We start from the raw sequence: 16,301 nt of genomic DNA on the forward strand, positions 1-16,301 counted from the left end.
ATTTTAAATTTTAGTCCAAGATTAACCTGACATAATACAAAAGGCTGAAATAGACAAGTTCTCCAAAGATAATTTCCAAAGCAATACTTCCCTATCAAACCTCAGCTCAGTCAGGTGTGGAGACAAAGGGAAACCTTGCTAAGGATGCCCCTTTGCCTAACATTTCAAAGCCACCCCTTTCCTCACTTGCTTTTATTTTCTCCCAACTTGGCCAGAAAGAGCATGAGAACTCTTCCAAAGTCCATCAATAAAGCATCCTTCAGAGATAGTTTCAACTTTATTGAAATTTAAATATTTAGAATCAGGTGTCTTGAACACAAACTAGAATTCTTCTTTTTTTTTTTTTTTTTTAACTTTTATGTGAACGTTTTAGTAAAATATACAGACATACATACATAAAAGAGGACTAATCATAAATGTAAAACTCAAAGAATTTCCACAAAATGAACACATCTGTGATACCAGAATCCAGATGGAAAAAAAAAAAATTAGAACATTACAAGCATCCCAGAAGCCTCCTCAGTCCTCCTTCTAGTCAATGTATCCTCAAGATTAATATGACAAAAAAGACAAAAATGTCAGCAATAAATACATATCTATCAACAATTGAATATAGAAATCAAAATAAATGAACAAGGGATCTAATGAACAAAATAAACTGATGAATAAAATAGAACCCGGGGAATGGAAACATGGGTCAGACTGATGAATCTCAGAGGGAAGGAGGGCAGGGGCAGGAATAGATTAACCAAGGAACTTATATACATACTAGAGGCCCAGTACACGAAATTCGTGCACGGGGGGTGTGTCCCTCAGCCCAACCTGCACCCTCTCCAATCTGGGGCCCTTCAAGGGATGTCCAACTGCCCATTTAGGCCTGATCCTGGTGGGCAGTTGGACATCCCTCTCACAATCCAGGACTGCTGGCTCCCAATCACTTGCCTGCCTGCCTGCCTGATTGCCCCTAACCACTTCTGCCTGCCAGCCTGATCACCCCCTAACCACTCCCCTGCCAGCCCAATTGCCCCCGACTGCCCTCCCCTTCAGGCCTGGTCCCCCCCGACTGCCCTCCCCTGCAGGCCTGGTCCCTTCCAATGCCCTCCCTGCTGGCCTGATCACCCACAACTGCCCTCCTCTGCCAGCCTGGTCACCCCTAACTGCTCTCCCTTGCAGGCCTGGTCCCTCCCAACTGCTCTCCTTGCTGGCCTGCTCACCCACAACTGCCCTCCGCTGCTGGCCATCTTGTGGTGGCCGTCTTGTGGCAGCAGTCTTGTGGTGGCCACATGAGGGCGGCCATCTTGTGTGTTGGAGTGATGGTCAATTTGCATATTACCTCTTTATTATATAGGATATGCATTACATATGGACACAGACAATAGGGTGGTGAAGGCCTGGGGTGGGATGGGAACTGGGTGGAGGGGGGAAATGGGGAAAAAAAGGGGACATCTGTAATACTCTCAACAATAAAGGTTTAAAAAAAGGTTAATATGACTTAGTTTTGCCTGATTTTGAGTTTTATATATATATGGAATCATACAGTAGACTTTTTTTTTATATCTGGCTTCTTTTACTCAATATTATATGTGTGAAATTTATTCCTGTTATAGTATGTTAATTTCTTATTGCCCTATAGTGATCCATAGCATAAATACAGCACACTTTATTTATTCATTCTACTGATGAAGGATTTTTTTCCAGCTTGGATCTACTAGGAATAGTGCTGCTGTGAGCATTTTAACATATGTGTTTGATGAACATTTGTACAAATTTTCGTTCTCTGTTGCTCCTTTGAAGGTATAATCTTTTTTCTATAGTTTTGGTTTTTTTAGAAATTTCCCTTAGTCTTTGATTTTCAAAAGTTTTATCACAGTGTGCCTACCTATGACTTACTGTGTAATTATCTTACTTCAGGTTTGTAGAGCTCCCCCAAAATGTTTATTAATCCTTTCTATTAACTTTTTTCAATTCTAAACCATGTGTTTTTTCCCCCCTGATATTTCTTCTACTATATTCTTTTTCTTCTCCAATTTGACATATTTAAGACCTTTTTACTAAGCCCTTCGTGCTTATGCTCCCTTTAATCTTCCAGTCTTGGTTCCTCCCTGTACTTCAGTTAGTGTATTTTCTTTTCACCTGTCCTACCTTTTCCTGTGTTCAATCTTCCAGTAAATTCAACCAACGATTTCTTAATTTTTGATATTATACTATTAAGTTACAGAATTAACTTTTGATTGTTTGTTTTATAGACATCTCAATTCTGTGATTCTATTCTAGCTTTTTACCTATTTCTTCTGTCTCTCCTCTATTTTAATCAACATAGTAATCATTGTTATTTTAAAGTACATGTCTGCTAACTCTAACAGATGGATCACCTTCTGAAGTTGCATCTTTTGGTAACCAGTTAACTGGTGCCCAATGGTACTGTTTGAATGACACCCATAGTGAAAAAACAATTTCAGAGGCACCAGATGAGGTTATTATCTTCCATGAGAGAAGCATCACAATTGCCTCTGTTTAGCAAATAAAGACAGGGGACTTGGCACCTCAATCTCCCATTTCTAAGCTGAGTAGATTTTGGATAAAGTCAGGCTACCTCTGGTTTGTTCTTTATATTTGACCCTAGACTTCCCCATTTTCCCATTGAATAATTTTTCTAATTGTTAACTGGGATACCTGTCTTTGGAGGATAGTTTTGTCCTTTGCAATAAGTAAGTGAAGAAAACTCTGTGACATTAGTTATTAGCTTCCTTCATCAGGCCTCTACAGAATTCAGCAAATGTCCTAAAGGAGAAAACCCCGTCTTCAATTTTGTCTTATTCGCCCACCCTACATGACCATCAGAGTCTCTGCTGGTTTTTCTGAATCTCAGTCCTTTGCTGGGAACAAGAATAAATACTCAATCCTTTCCTATCTTCATTAAAAAATGAAGAAGAAGAAGAAGAAGAAGAAGAAGAAGAAGAAGAAGAAGAAGAAGAAGAAGAAGAAGAAGAAGAAGAAGAAGAAGAAGAAGAGGAAGGAGAAAATACAGCTGTGCATCAACAATGCACCACTCCTTCCAAGACTTTCAACTGAAAATATTGTGTTCACTGGAACCACTTCATTTGCTGTTTTTTTTGTTTGTTTGTTTTGTTGTTGTTGTTTGCTTCAGCATCACAATACTGTGGAACAGTCTGCTTTATTTTTCAGAGGTTTTGGGCTTAGACAATTTGCCTCTTTCTTGTGCAGTCTTAGACTTTAACACATGTCTTTGGAGGAAACAGGCTGCATGTTTGAGGCTACTAACTCTGCTATCTTGTTCTTCCAGCGCTGAACAACCACTGCACAATCCACTGGTTTTGCTTTCCCCATAGTGGCTCCTTGCCTAGGCTAAGCCAGATTCTTCCCCTCTTCCAAATTGACAAATGCTCCCCAAAAGAATGGTTGCAGATGTAGGAGAGGAACACTTTTTGTTTTTTCCTCCTAGCTTCTTTGGCTGGCCTAATAATTAAATTGACATAATACAGATGAGCAGAAGAAAAAATTTTAATTTCTCATGTATGGCAGCTCATAGAAATATGTCTCAAAGAAGTGACCAGAACAAAGAAACAATACATTTGAGAAGAGTTGACAAGACAAAGTAGTTTGGCTTTGGGATAGTAAATTAGGGAAGAAATAACAAAGTTTACTTATACAGTTTTTTTCTGCCCTGCATTCCCAATCACTGGTGTTAAGGATGTCTCTTTCTCGGAGTACAGGGAGGGTATCTTTCACATGGGAAATTTATTTCCTGCTTTCAGGAGAGCAAAGAGGGTCAGTGTGTCCTTGTATGGGCTGTTTCTTAAGTAATTTTAATACACAATAATCAATATGTCAAAGTGTCATTTTAGAACAGCTCTAAACTCCATCAAAGAAAACCATTTCACTTCTCCATGGCCCTCCAATGTCCAAGTTATTAGTTGTTTGTCTTTGTTGCACCTGCAGCAATCTGATTCTTTTTAATAAATTTGCTGGTATTTTATCGGCCTTTTGTGGTTGTTTTTCTTTCCTTTTTTAATTTTTATTTTTTATTGTAATGAAAAACATATACAATTTTCCATCTTTTTAAAAAAATTATAGTTCATATTCAATATTATTCTGTATTAGTTTCAGGTGTACAACATAGTGGTTAGACAATCATATACTTTACAGAGTGGTCCCCTGATATTTCAAGTACCCGCCCTGGCCTGTACATAGCTATTACAATATTATTATTATTGTTATTATTTTAATTCTTTAATGATTAAAGTATTACATATGTCTCCTTTCCCCTGCATTGACCTCTCCTCGGCCACTCCCACCCCCAGCACATGTCCTCATCCAGCTAGTGTCTGTGCCCATTGGTAATGCTTATATGCACGCATACAAAGTCCTTTGGTTGATCTCTTACCCCCACCCCTATTGCCCCGCCCCGCCCTGGCCTTCCCTCTGAGGTTTGACAGTCAGTTGATGCTTCTCTGTCTCTGGATCTATTTTTGTTCATCAGTCTATGTTGTTCACTATATTCTACAAATGAGTGAGATCATGTGGTATTTATCTTTCTCCAACTGGCTTATTTCGCTTAGCATAATGCTCTCCAGGTCCATCCTGTGTTTGTTCTTTGTGGGAGCATTAATATGGCATGAAATACTCAATCCTTTTTTTGTTTGTTTAGATTTTCTAGATTTGATTTCTCTCTAAACAGTGGGTTTTCAGAGCATGGAGATTAGTATAAATATAGCATGTTTAGCCACATGACTGAATTATTATTTATACAATTAATTTTAGAAATAAAAATAATACTAATAAGCTCTCCATGTGATCCTGAAAATGTATAAATATATTAACACATTTTTTTTGCTTTTTCTCATTATTTGTGGTAAAATTCTAGTGCCTTATACAATAATACTCTGTATGTATTATGACATGTTGATGCCATGTCTGTACTATTTTGAGCACAAATAAACCTTGTTATGTTGTAATATGGAGTGAGGTCATTAAGATGAGAAAACAATTATTTTTGCATTTTCCTAAACGTTGTTTTGCAAACTTTCTTATTTAGGCATTTTGAACTTGTTCAGTTTCTGCCTGTTCTCAAGCTTTGATACTTTTCATTACCCTCAGTTTTCTGCCTAGTAACAAAGTTTATTAGTCAAGCTGATAGCTGTGAATTGTGGTTCATTAATTGAAACTTCAGATTCATTGATTTTAATAAAAAACCCCACAGTCATATCTTATATTACTTTCAGATGTAGTTGATTTCTTCTAATAATTTTTTGTTGTTTCATTTTCTTTGTACAAAAATAATTAATAGAAATTAAATAACCAAATGGTTGAGTTTGCACTATGATTAAGCTAAGAAACTTAAAATCCTGATATTCTTTTCAGGTAATATTTAATTTAATTTAATTTTTTAATATATGTTATTGATTTTTTATAGAGAGGAAGGGAGAGGGATAGAGAGTTAGAAACATCAATGAGAGAGAAACATCGATCAGCTGCCTCCTGCACACCCCCTACTGGGGATGTGCCCGCAACCAAGGTACATGCCCTTGACCGGAATCGAACCCAGGACCCTTTAGTCCGTAGGCCGACACTCTATCCACTAAGCCAAACTGGTCAGGGCTCAGGTAATATTTTAAAATGCTGTTCTTGATAACCAGGATTAAATATTTGAAAAAAAAATATGATTTTTTCTTTGAGATTAAGCGGTAAAAAATGTAAGGCAGAGCCAATTATTTAATTTTATGAAGACTTTAATGTGCCAATATTTCCTATGTTAATTCACTTTTTGGTATTATCATAAAGTGTTTTGCTTTAAGATGGCATTATGTAATTTTGAGCTAATTTTAATCTCTTTTGGTTATTACAATAATTTAAGTAAAAATTCCAAATATACAAGAAAAATGTTTTGCATATAACACAAATAATCTAATACATGTGTATATATAAACATACATATACAACTATAAATACATACACATGACAAATAAAATATAGTGTTTCTACTTTTAATCCCTGAAGGTAGAAAGTATAATTTTCAATTGTCCAATCTCTTGTCACTTCTTTGAAAAAAGAGGTCTTTAATTGTGTGGTCAGTTTTCATCACTGAGTGAAAGTTTACTTGATTGCTACAGTGCTTGAACTCTTGTATAGTAAATTAGGTTCTACAAAGCTCTCATGTATTTATTGGAGTTTAACAAAACTGCATGATTTTGTACTACTTGGGTCCCAGCAGGAATCAACCCCTGGGAGAAGAGATCACAGCTGGGAGCAATTAAGACTGATTAGTTTGTGGCTGAGAAAATCAAAATGGAAAGAAAGTTTTCTTGGGGGAATTAGGAGCTGTGTTCCCAAGCATTTCTGAGTTGAGTGCAATTCTCAGAGGAACTTAGGGGCTAAGGAAAAATGTGAATTTCAAATATTTGAACGTTTTCTCAGATTATTTAATGTCTGCATAGCTATTATATGTGACTCTATTGGATATTTGCAAGAAAAAGTTCAAGTAAATTGACCAATTTTTCTTCTTACATATTTCCCAGTTTTCCCCTATATCCAAAGTTTTCCCTAATATTTTAATTTGACTTTATAGATGGAATATAGATGGTTTCATAAATTCTTACTATTTATTTTACAGAGATTTGGATAGCTGTGGTTTCTCAGAAACTGGCAAAGCACATAAATACTAGTTCTTTGAAAAAAGTGCACTATTATTGTGTATGCGATTGGTCTGAATTATCCTTTAGAAACTGTAAAATAGTACCGTTGAAATTTTAAGCACTGAGTATGCAGAAACTTTACACTTAATTCTTGAAACTGCCATCCTGGATAAAGAATTGGTTTCTAAAGAGCTAGATAAGAATGTGCTTAATAAAGCAAAATAAATTAAATAAAATGACAATAGGAAGCATAGTTTATAACAGTTTCTTCTGCTTCATAATTATAATTATAGATATGAATTAGAAACATATTTCTTTTGTTTAGAATAGGCTAAATTGGGTTTCTTACAAATTACTGATATAAATTAAACAGAAAGTTGTTTTTCTAAAATTTTTTAGTAAAAAATTAGATTCATTTATTCTTATTCTGTTAGTTGGCATTAACTTTTTTTATGTGGATACTTTTATTAGTTTATTGAACCTTCTATAGCAGAAATATTATGACTTAATATTAGAATGTTATAAATAATAATTCAATTTTTCTTTAACAGGTAGAACAGGTTATGTCTATATGTAATAATCTATTTAACGTGATATTCACCCGTATCCAGATTTTCACAATAATTCTTTATTATTTTCCTCTCACCTTTTAAAACTTCCTTCCTTTTTTCCTTCCTTCCTTCCTTCCTTCCTTCCTTCCTTCCTTCCTTCCTTTCTTCTTTCCTTCCTTCTTTCCTTCCTTCCTCTCTTTCTTTCTTCCTTCTTTTCTTTCTTTCTCCTCTTTTATTGTTGGTCCTGCTGAAAATATCTATATAAGGAACAATGAGAAGGTCAACTTTTAAAAATATTCCAAATTATCATTTAAAAGACTGATGGTTCAAGGAACATAAATAATATAAGAGAGGAGATATATAATTATTAACTACCAAAGATGTGCCTTGGTGGGATAAAAAATTATGGAACCAAAAATTGCCTTGGGTTTTACTTCCAGATACACCAGTATATCTCTGAGTGACCTCAGTTAATTTCTTAATTCATTTTATTATTTCAACTACTTTAGAGAGGGATCTTACTAATTTTGGATGCCAAATGATTGGACAACCCTAACATTCAACATTTGAAAAATATATTGAAATATATTAAGGATAATATACTTCATTTCTAGTTCTGGACAGATATTGACTAAATTATGGAAAGTGGTGGTTCAAAATTTAGCAATCACTGACTAGAAATTATATGGAAGAGAACAAGTTACTGGTTATTGCCAAATTTATTTTCTGTTTCCTAACCCAGTAGTACTCAACCTTTTATCTTTTAAGTCCTATGCATTCTTCTTTAAAAGAGCCCAAGTTTCAACATAAAAGATACAAAATCTCACTTTTTTTCCAAATTGGAAATACATATCTTTGCATTAATTATAATGCCATTCACAGATTTAGAAATGGAAGTCACTGCATTAATGTTAGGGATATATAATTTTGTCATTAGAGATTTTATATCCAACTAGAGGCTCAGTGCACAAAAATATGTGCACTTGGGGGGGGGGATTCCTCAGCCCAGCCTGTGCCCTCTCATAGTCTGGGACCCCTTGGGTGATGTCCACCTGCTGGCTTAGGCCTGCTCCCCGGGGGATCGGGCCTAAGCTGGCAGTCAGACATCTCTCTGCCATCCCGGAAGCCCTCGGGGGATGACCACTTGCCAGCAGGGAACAGTGGACATCCTTAGCGCTGCTGAGGAGGTAGGAGAGGCTCCCGACACCACCACTGTGCTGGCAGCCATCAGGCTGGCTTGTGGCCGAGCAGAGCTCCCCCTGTGGGAGCGCACTGACCACCAGGGACCAGCTCCTGCATTGAGCGTCTGCCTCCGTGGTCAGTGTGTGTCATAGTGACCAGTCATTCCCAGTCGTTCTGCTGTTAGGGTCAATTTGCATATTACACTTTTATTATATAGGATAATTAAAACTTTGTAGCCTTGAGCAGAGCCAAGGACCAGCCAGGGCAGGCGGGAAGCTTGGCTTCCTCCATTGCCAGGGGCAACCCAAGCCTCCTGCTTGCTCCAGCTCCATGGCTGCCAACATCTTAGTTGGGTTAATTTGCATACCTGCTCCTGATTGGCTTGTGGGCATGGCTTGAGAGTAGCAGAGGGACGGTTAATTTGAATGTTTCTCTTTTATTATAAAGGATAATACTGTATTTCTTGAACAAGGCAAATCACATTATTGTATTCAGTAGGCTAACAGAGCTGCTACCTAGGCTGGCATGACACAGTTAAAAGTGGCCAGCAAATTGGGGTGAAGTGGTGTGGAATCCTGCAAAGAACCAAAGAAACCATTAGAAAGAAAACCCAGGAAATGAGTTAAACACCAGCCTCAATTTCCAAGTTTATCCTCCTATACTCTTTGTAGCAGATCAGATCAGCAACATGTTTATACTTGCAACTGGATATGGGCCTTGAGTTAGAAAAAAAATCCTTGGAATATTTAGAAAATCACTTATTGCCACCTATGGACTTGAACCTGGCACATATATATTTTGGGAGGGTAAAAGAGCCTAAGTGTTTTAAGGAACATTTTTCAGATCTTTCACTTTCACATCAACTCTTTCCTAAAATTAGTCTGTGACTGCTTTAACAAGAATTCTTCCATTTTATCAAAGTAAGTCATCCTTTCTCATCCCAAATTTTGTTATGAGCCTTAAACCCTTTTAGATAGCTTTGTGGAAGCTTTAACAACCAAGAAGGCACAAAACACCTATAGGGATTTCCATCTTTCTCTCCTTGTTCATATTTTCTTAAGCATTCAGCCTGGCATTAGAAAGCAGGGTTGTTTGGTCTGTATGGAATCTTCAAAATTCTTTGGTCTTCATGAGATCTTCAGAATGAGGTTTGGTAGAGTTGCTCTGAAGGGTTAATGAACAAATTTTTCAAAGGTTGTTTTTTTTTTATTCTTTCCTATTATGAAAAATGTACTACTTTCGAAGGAGATTCTCATAAAAGCACAGCCAAGTAACTGTCAGTAAAACATAGCAAGCAATGAAAATATTGGAGACTATTATGCTAAGTGAAATAAGCCAGTCAGCCCTGGCCTGTGTTGGTTGGAGAGTCATCCCATGCACTAAGGGTGGTGAGTTCCATTCCTGGTCTGGGCACATGCAGGAGGCAACTAGTCCATGTTTCTCCTTCACATCAGTGTTTGTCTCTCTCTTTCTCGCTGTCTCTCTCTCTCCCTCCCTTCCTCTCTCTGAAAATCAATAAATGATAAGCCAGTCAGTGAAAGACAAATATATAATCTCACTTACATGAATGTAATTCACCAGAGAAGGAGAAAGAACTGGTGTGTTTGATTCACTCTTCCCTTTAATTGGAGGTTAAGGGGAGGACTTCCTACCTGTAGATAAAGTACCTTCTAGTCTGCTTTGTCCTATGAGTAGCGGACTCATCTTTGCTTCTGGCCATGCCTGGGGGTTCGGAAGTGTGGTAGGTAAATTTACATGAGTATTAGAAGCCACCAGCACACCTGCCTCCTGTTCTCCAAGCTAGCTTCTAGTAGTAGGGGCTCCAGCGTGTGAGTCCCCATCAGTCTGACCCCTGTGTCCGTCTTATCAGATCTTGGAAAGGAAGGAGAGGAATGTCATATATACATCCACTGCCCCACATTTATATAATGTTAATAGAATTATCAGTGGGTTACCACAATCTTCCGACCGTCAGTTCCTATCATAACACATACCCTGAGCACATGAACCCAGATGCTGGAACTCAGAGTACTACTACGGCACCATGAACTTTCTGTAATTAGTTCAGTGAGTGTGTACTAAAAACCAGTGCCACTTGCTTCTCACAGCACACCCGTTGTTTCTAAGGTCTTCCTCCACCTTTGAGTGTGACAGGTCAGCGTTGCATAGCAAGCCGTCTCTGTCCCGGTAACCCAATGTCAGGCTCTCTAATTGTGTCCCCGGCTGATCCACACTAACTCCTGCACCGCAATTTGTACTCTGCACAAGGTATAAATGAAACCTCCACTGTTAGGTGGAGACAAGCTTTTTCTTTAAAGCAGGGAACCACTTTTTTTTTTAAAGCAAGAAAGTCTTTATTTTGTGGGATAATGGAAGTGTCAAAACATAGAACATTATCAGATCTTTTTTGTCAGTGACTTCAAAAGCTAGACACACTACCACATACATCCTGAGGTTGGAAATTCTCCTTTTAAAATAGTATTGACGGCATTCTGAGAAGACAGAGGTGTCCTAGCCTCTGGGGAAAAAAAATGAACTAGGCATTTTACTCCTTCTGTCTTATCTTAGAGCCTTTCCAGCACTCTCCTGAGTTCTTAGCATTCCTGTTCTTTCTCTGATATAATCCCACAGAATGTTTGTAACCAGGTGACTAATCTAATAAATGACATAGCTAAAGCAACAGTAAGTATTATTTAAATTCCCCACCTTATTCCAAGTGATCGACTATCATTTAATAAGTAGCATCACCTCTTTCTACTCTTTAACATTTGTTTCTTAAAAGGATTTTCAATGGTTTTGCCAAAATTACAGTGGGTGGGCTTCAGGCACTAGAGCAGCGTTTGTGCGGATGCTGTGGGCTTCTCAGAGCCCCTCAGACGACACTGCACCAACAACTGCTCGGTAAATTCCAGCCACTGGAAACAGTGTTCTGAACTTTTTATTTTCTTAGAATTTGCATTTATAGCAAATGGGACTATATTTTGTGTTATATTATCTGAGAAGGGCTCTATGCATTGCTTTATTTTGGAGGGGCATTTAATGCAACAAATGTTTATTTAGCACCTAGGATGCACTGGGTATGATAATCATCATAATAAAAACATATATAGTATCACTCTTTGCCAGGCATTCTAAGTATTTTTGGGCATCGATTCATTTTAATCCTCACAGCAATGCCATGAGGTAACTCCTATAATTAACATTCCTTTTCTGTAGATGTTGAAACAGGCTCAGAGTGATGATGTCACCTACCCGAGGCCGTACAGCTGGTGAGTGGTCGATTGGGTTGGAATGCTCACATTAGGTAGGCTGAAGTCTCTGCTGCAGGGGTTAATGTTGGAGGAGACTAATAAAGATTCCATTTCAAAGATAATTTTGTGTCTGCAAAACAACAAACATATGAGCTAAATTTCTGCAGAATGGATCTAATTATGAGATGATTATTTTTCAAGTGGTATTATTTCATTCATATTTATAGTTATTTTCTCCCAAAGTTAATTATCCCTCCTGTAACATCTTCTGAAAATTAATGTTAATTTTGCATGTAGGTAGAAACAAATTTTACAGAAATAGAATATGTAGGTTTATCACAGGATAGTATAACAACTCTGCATTTTAATTTGTAAATGATTAAAAATCTCTATTAATAGTGGCCTCTTTTCTCTTGAAAAGGGAGCTTTAAAACATAATTTAAACCTGTATTTAGAATATGTATACTATTTAAACTGATCAAAAAGCACAAGCAAAATTTATACTTTTTAAATGTATTTGTAAAATATTTTTAACTTTATCATTAAGATTTGTTTGTAAAGAGACCATCACATATTAAATATTCTTACTTTTAACTTATAGCCACTGATATGCATGTAAACTCTGTAGAATGGCTTTTATAAAGATGTCAAATCTAGCTGGGTCTAAACCAAACCCAAAACCAGAGCCACACACAATATTCACTGCAATAGATACCAGGGTGCAGGGAGAACTCTGTTATAGATTTTATGTTTGCCTATTAGGTTTTGAAAAACGTAGCAATGATGTACCAATGGAAATAAACTAGGTACATGGATATCCAAGACTACCTTTTTGAAAAAGTTATTTACATCAGTACTATATTCTGTAGGTATAGAAATAATATAATTGCTCTTTCAGTTAATCCATTCTACATTGGCAAATTGCTTAGACATTAAAGGAGGAATCACTCTTTTGGCTCTACAAATAAAAAGAAAAGATTACGGAAGAAAATAGCTGTTTCAATATTTTGTGTTTCTTTTGTTGACTTGCATATAGGTCTTACATTTTGGTTATAAAACATGATTTTTTAAATGTTAAACATTCTCCTCCAAGTATTGGTTTGTTGGTGACACATGGCTGCCTTGACATTGCCAGCCTTCTGGGAGGAAAGAAAGGGTGGCTCACACCCCGCCCTACTCCACTTGGAAGCCAGGCTCATAATGAGGAAGGTAAACTTTTAATGGCTTTATAAATAGTTAACCTGAGTCATGTTTGATAATTAAATTAAGCAAATCCCTTCTTTCTGATAATTGCATCAACTGAAAAAAATCAAAAGCTGGTGAAAGATTAAATTTGCACCTCAGAAAATCTGGAGGAATATTAAGTAATTTAAAAAGTAGAACAGCTGGTATCAGCAGTGGAAATGCATTTAACTAGAACCTTGGAGACCTGGATCTAAGTCCCTGCCCTGCCACTAACCAGCTGACTGATTTTGGTAGACCACTTAAATCACTGGGACTTGAGTGCCTCATTACTCAAAGTAAAGACTAAAATAAGAAAATGATGAATTGTTTCTTTTTTTGGGGGGGGGGCTCATCTCCATTCTTTACTTCTCCATTTGTTACTCTTTTACAAAGATGCCTGTTCTCCCCTTGAGAGGTTAAAGAGAGGTCAGGTCTGGAGGCCCCTGGAGTATGGAAAAATGGGATCTCTCCAAGTGTACCTAGTTCATTGAGCACCTACTACATTCTTCCCAGTCCTGGTGTGCTATGAAAAGCCAGCAGAATGCTTTCTCCTTGCCCTTCACAGTGCCACACCCATACGAAATGGATAACGTGATCGCAAGCTTTTAGAATGTAGTATCTCAACATTAAAAAGATGTCAGAAAAGTCAATCCAGTATTCTTTTGAGCATTGCCTTTTAGAAAATTCTGTCTAATTTTCATTATCTGTCTAAAATTATTCTGACTAAAATTAATTCTCTTAGCTTACTATTGATCAAAAAACAAGTTTACCTGACATGAAATTCTTTCAGACATATGTCTATTTGCCTGTAATGGTTATAAAGGAATTTTCAGTTTATTCTACCATTTTATATCTTTAAAAATTCATTTTCTGCTTCCCATTTGACTACCACATTTTCTCCTAATAGATTTTAGTGGCTATGCTTATGGGATAGATTAAAATTGCCATGATCTGAAGAGGGAGGATTTATTTGTGTCCTCCTCCTATATGAAATGGCTGAACAGAAAAAAAAATTCATTTTCTGATACATGCCATGCAGATCCTGACTTAGACGGGGTATCCCTGAAACAGACCCTAAGATGAGGATTTAGGTGAAAGTGATTAATTATGAAATGTATTCAGAAAAAGCACTTAGATGAGTAGGGAAGGGAATGGTGGGGAGGACGGAATACAGGGGAGAAAAAGGAGGGAGGAATTAAAAGCAAACTTGTGCCCGGCCAGGGTTCCTTAGTGGTTGAGCGTTGACCTATGAACCAGGAGGTCACAGTTGGATATCTGGTCAAGGGCACATGCCCGGGTTGCAGGCTCTGTCCCCAGTGCGGGGCATGCAGGAAGCAGCTAATCAATGATGCTCTCTCATCACTGATGTTTCTATCTTTCTCTCCCTCTCCCTTTCTCTCTGAAATCAACACAAATATATTTTTGAAAAAAGCAAGCTTGTGATAGTAAGTAAATCCTATGGAAAGTAGCTGGGGCTCAATCCAGCAGGGTATGTCACACCCCCTCTCCATCAAGGATGACAGTGGAAGTAGTTACACACCCACACCACCCGTCATTGATTAGTTGCTGCTGTCTAGGGGTGGGGTCACAAGATTCTAGGCACTTGATTTTTTTCCCCTGTGTATGGACAAAGGGTTCTAGCCACTGAAAGGTAGTCCTCCAACAGAGAGCAGGTGCTGGCTTAGGCGATGAAAACGAAAGAAACCAGTAAAGAGATGTGGACATAGGGGCCGAATGCTGACAAGGTCTATTGCAGGACCGTATGTAATCGTTCCAGGAGCAACCATAAACTGATGAAATATTATTATATGAAGTTCTTTTCTATAAAGAACAGAGGAGTAGATCCTGCTAAGCCGCTTTACAGATAAGTGTTTGTATTAGTGAAGGTCCCGCAGAAAACACTGCATTGAGTAATTAGAGGAATTTAATAAAGGGACTATTCACAAAAGTGAGGGCAGAGAGTAGGGGGCTCCGGGGGGGGGGCGGGGGTGGGGGACTGCAATACAGGTGGTGGGGTGTATGTCCATCCCTTGAAGGAGTGAAGAAGAGGAGCATAGAAATGCTGTGGGAAGAGAGGCCGTGTCCTGCCTTAGGTGGTGGGAAGGTCTGCCCACAGAACCAGAACTCTGGCCTCACTCTCCACCCTCCTTCCGGCTAGTGCTCCATCAGGTTAACAAGAAGCCAGAGGACTCCGGAGGCCCTCGCTTTGGTTCCTATTGGAATTCACAGAGACTTGCAGGGTCCAGACAGGGGCAGAGGAGACACGAGGGGCAAACAGAAGATCTGCAAAGGGTGAAAGATGGATTGTTCAATTCATTCAAAGCAAGTTCAATTGCCTAAGCCCCATTGCAAGGCAATCCTATCATTATTTACGCCAGGAAGATAATCTAAAAAGTTTCTTCAGGATCTTTGAGATAAAAATCTATTCATCAAACTTGAACTTCCTTTTTTACCCCATTACCAGACTGTCCTATTTACCTTCCTAGTTACTGAAAGAGAAATAACCTAATCTTCAGGCCTTCTTTTACAGAACATGGAGATGAGGCCTTTTCTCAGTGCCTCAAGCTTTCGAGTTTAACTCCATCTCATGTTTATCTTTCAATACTTGAGTTTCTGTAGCCTTGTCTGGTCACATGTTTCTTTCTTTTTTCTTAAATTGAAAATAGCTTTGCCTATTAGGGCACACGCCTGGGTTGTGGGCTTGGTCCCCATTGGAGGTGGTACAGGAGGCAATCCATCAATGATTCTCTCTCATCATTGATGTTTCTATCTCACATTCCCTCTCCCTTCCTCTCTCTGAAATCAATAAAAACATATAGTTTTTTAAAAAGCTTTACTTTCTGTAATTATTTATTACTAGAGGTCTGGTGCACAAAATTCATGCATGGGGTGGGGGGTCCCCTCAACCTGGCCTGCACCCTCTCCTATCTGGGACATCCTTCTTGCAATCTGGGACCACTGGCTCCTAACTGCTCACCTGCCTGCCTGTCTGATCGCTCCTACCCACCTCTGCCTACCTGCCTGCCTGATCGCCCCTAACTGGCTGCCTCTGCCCGCCTGCCTGCCTGATCGCTCCTAACTGCTCTCCCCTGCCAGCCTGATCACCCCTAACTGCTCTCCCCTGCCGGCCTGATCATCCCTAACCCTAACCACACTGCCTGCCTGACCAATAGCCCCTAACTGCCTCTACCTTGGCCCCTGCCACCATGGCTTTGTCTGGAAGGACATCCAGAAGACATCTGGTCTATCCAGTCTAATTAGCATATTACCCTTTTATTAGTATAGATATGTGCTTATAAATAATGTGAACAATACCATTTTAAAAATTAGCAAAAATTTACCTTCAGCTCACAAACCAAAGAATAATAATTGTTAACAAATTACTGTATATCCAGCTAATACTTTTCAATTTAGACACACACTCACACACATACATGTGC

At 38.3% G+C, this 16,301-nt stretch overlaps 1 non-coding gene across 1 annotated transcript; it reads left to right on the top strand.

Annotated features, from left to right (window-relative positions):
- Window positions 1–13,734: 13,734 nt before the first annotated feature.
- LOC111826266 lies at window positions 13,735–13,871 on the top strand. Its single transcript, XR_002829550.1, has one exon. It is a non-coding gene; the product is annotated as a small nucleolar RNA SNORA29 (small nucleolar RNA).
- Window positions 13,872–16,301: the final 2,430 nt, after the last annotated feature.

Source organism: Myotis lucifugus, unplaced genomic scaffold, assembly GCF_000147115.1.
Source record: "Myotis lucifugus unplaced genomic scaffold, Myoluc2.0 scaffold_64, whole genome shotgun sequence".
NCBI lineage: Eukaryota > Metazoa > Chordata > Mammalia > Chiroptera > Vespertilionidae > Myotis > Myotis lucifugus.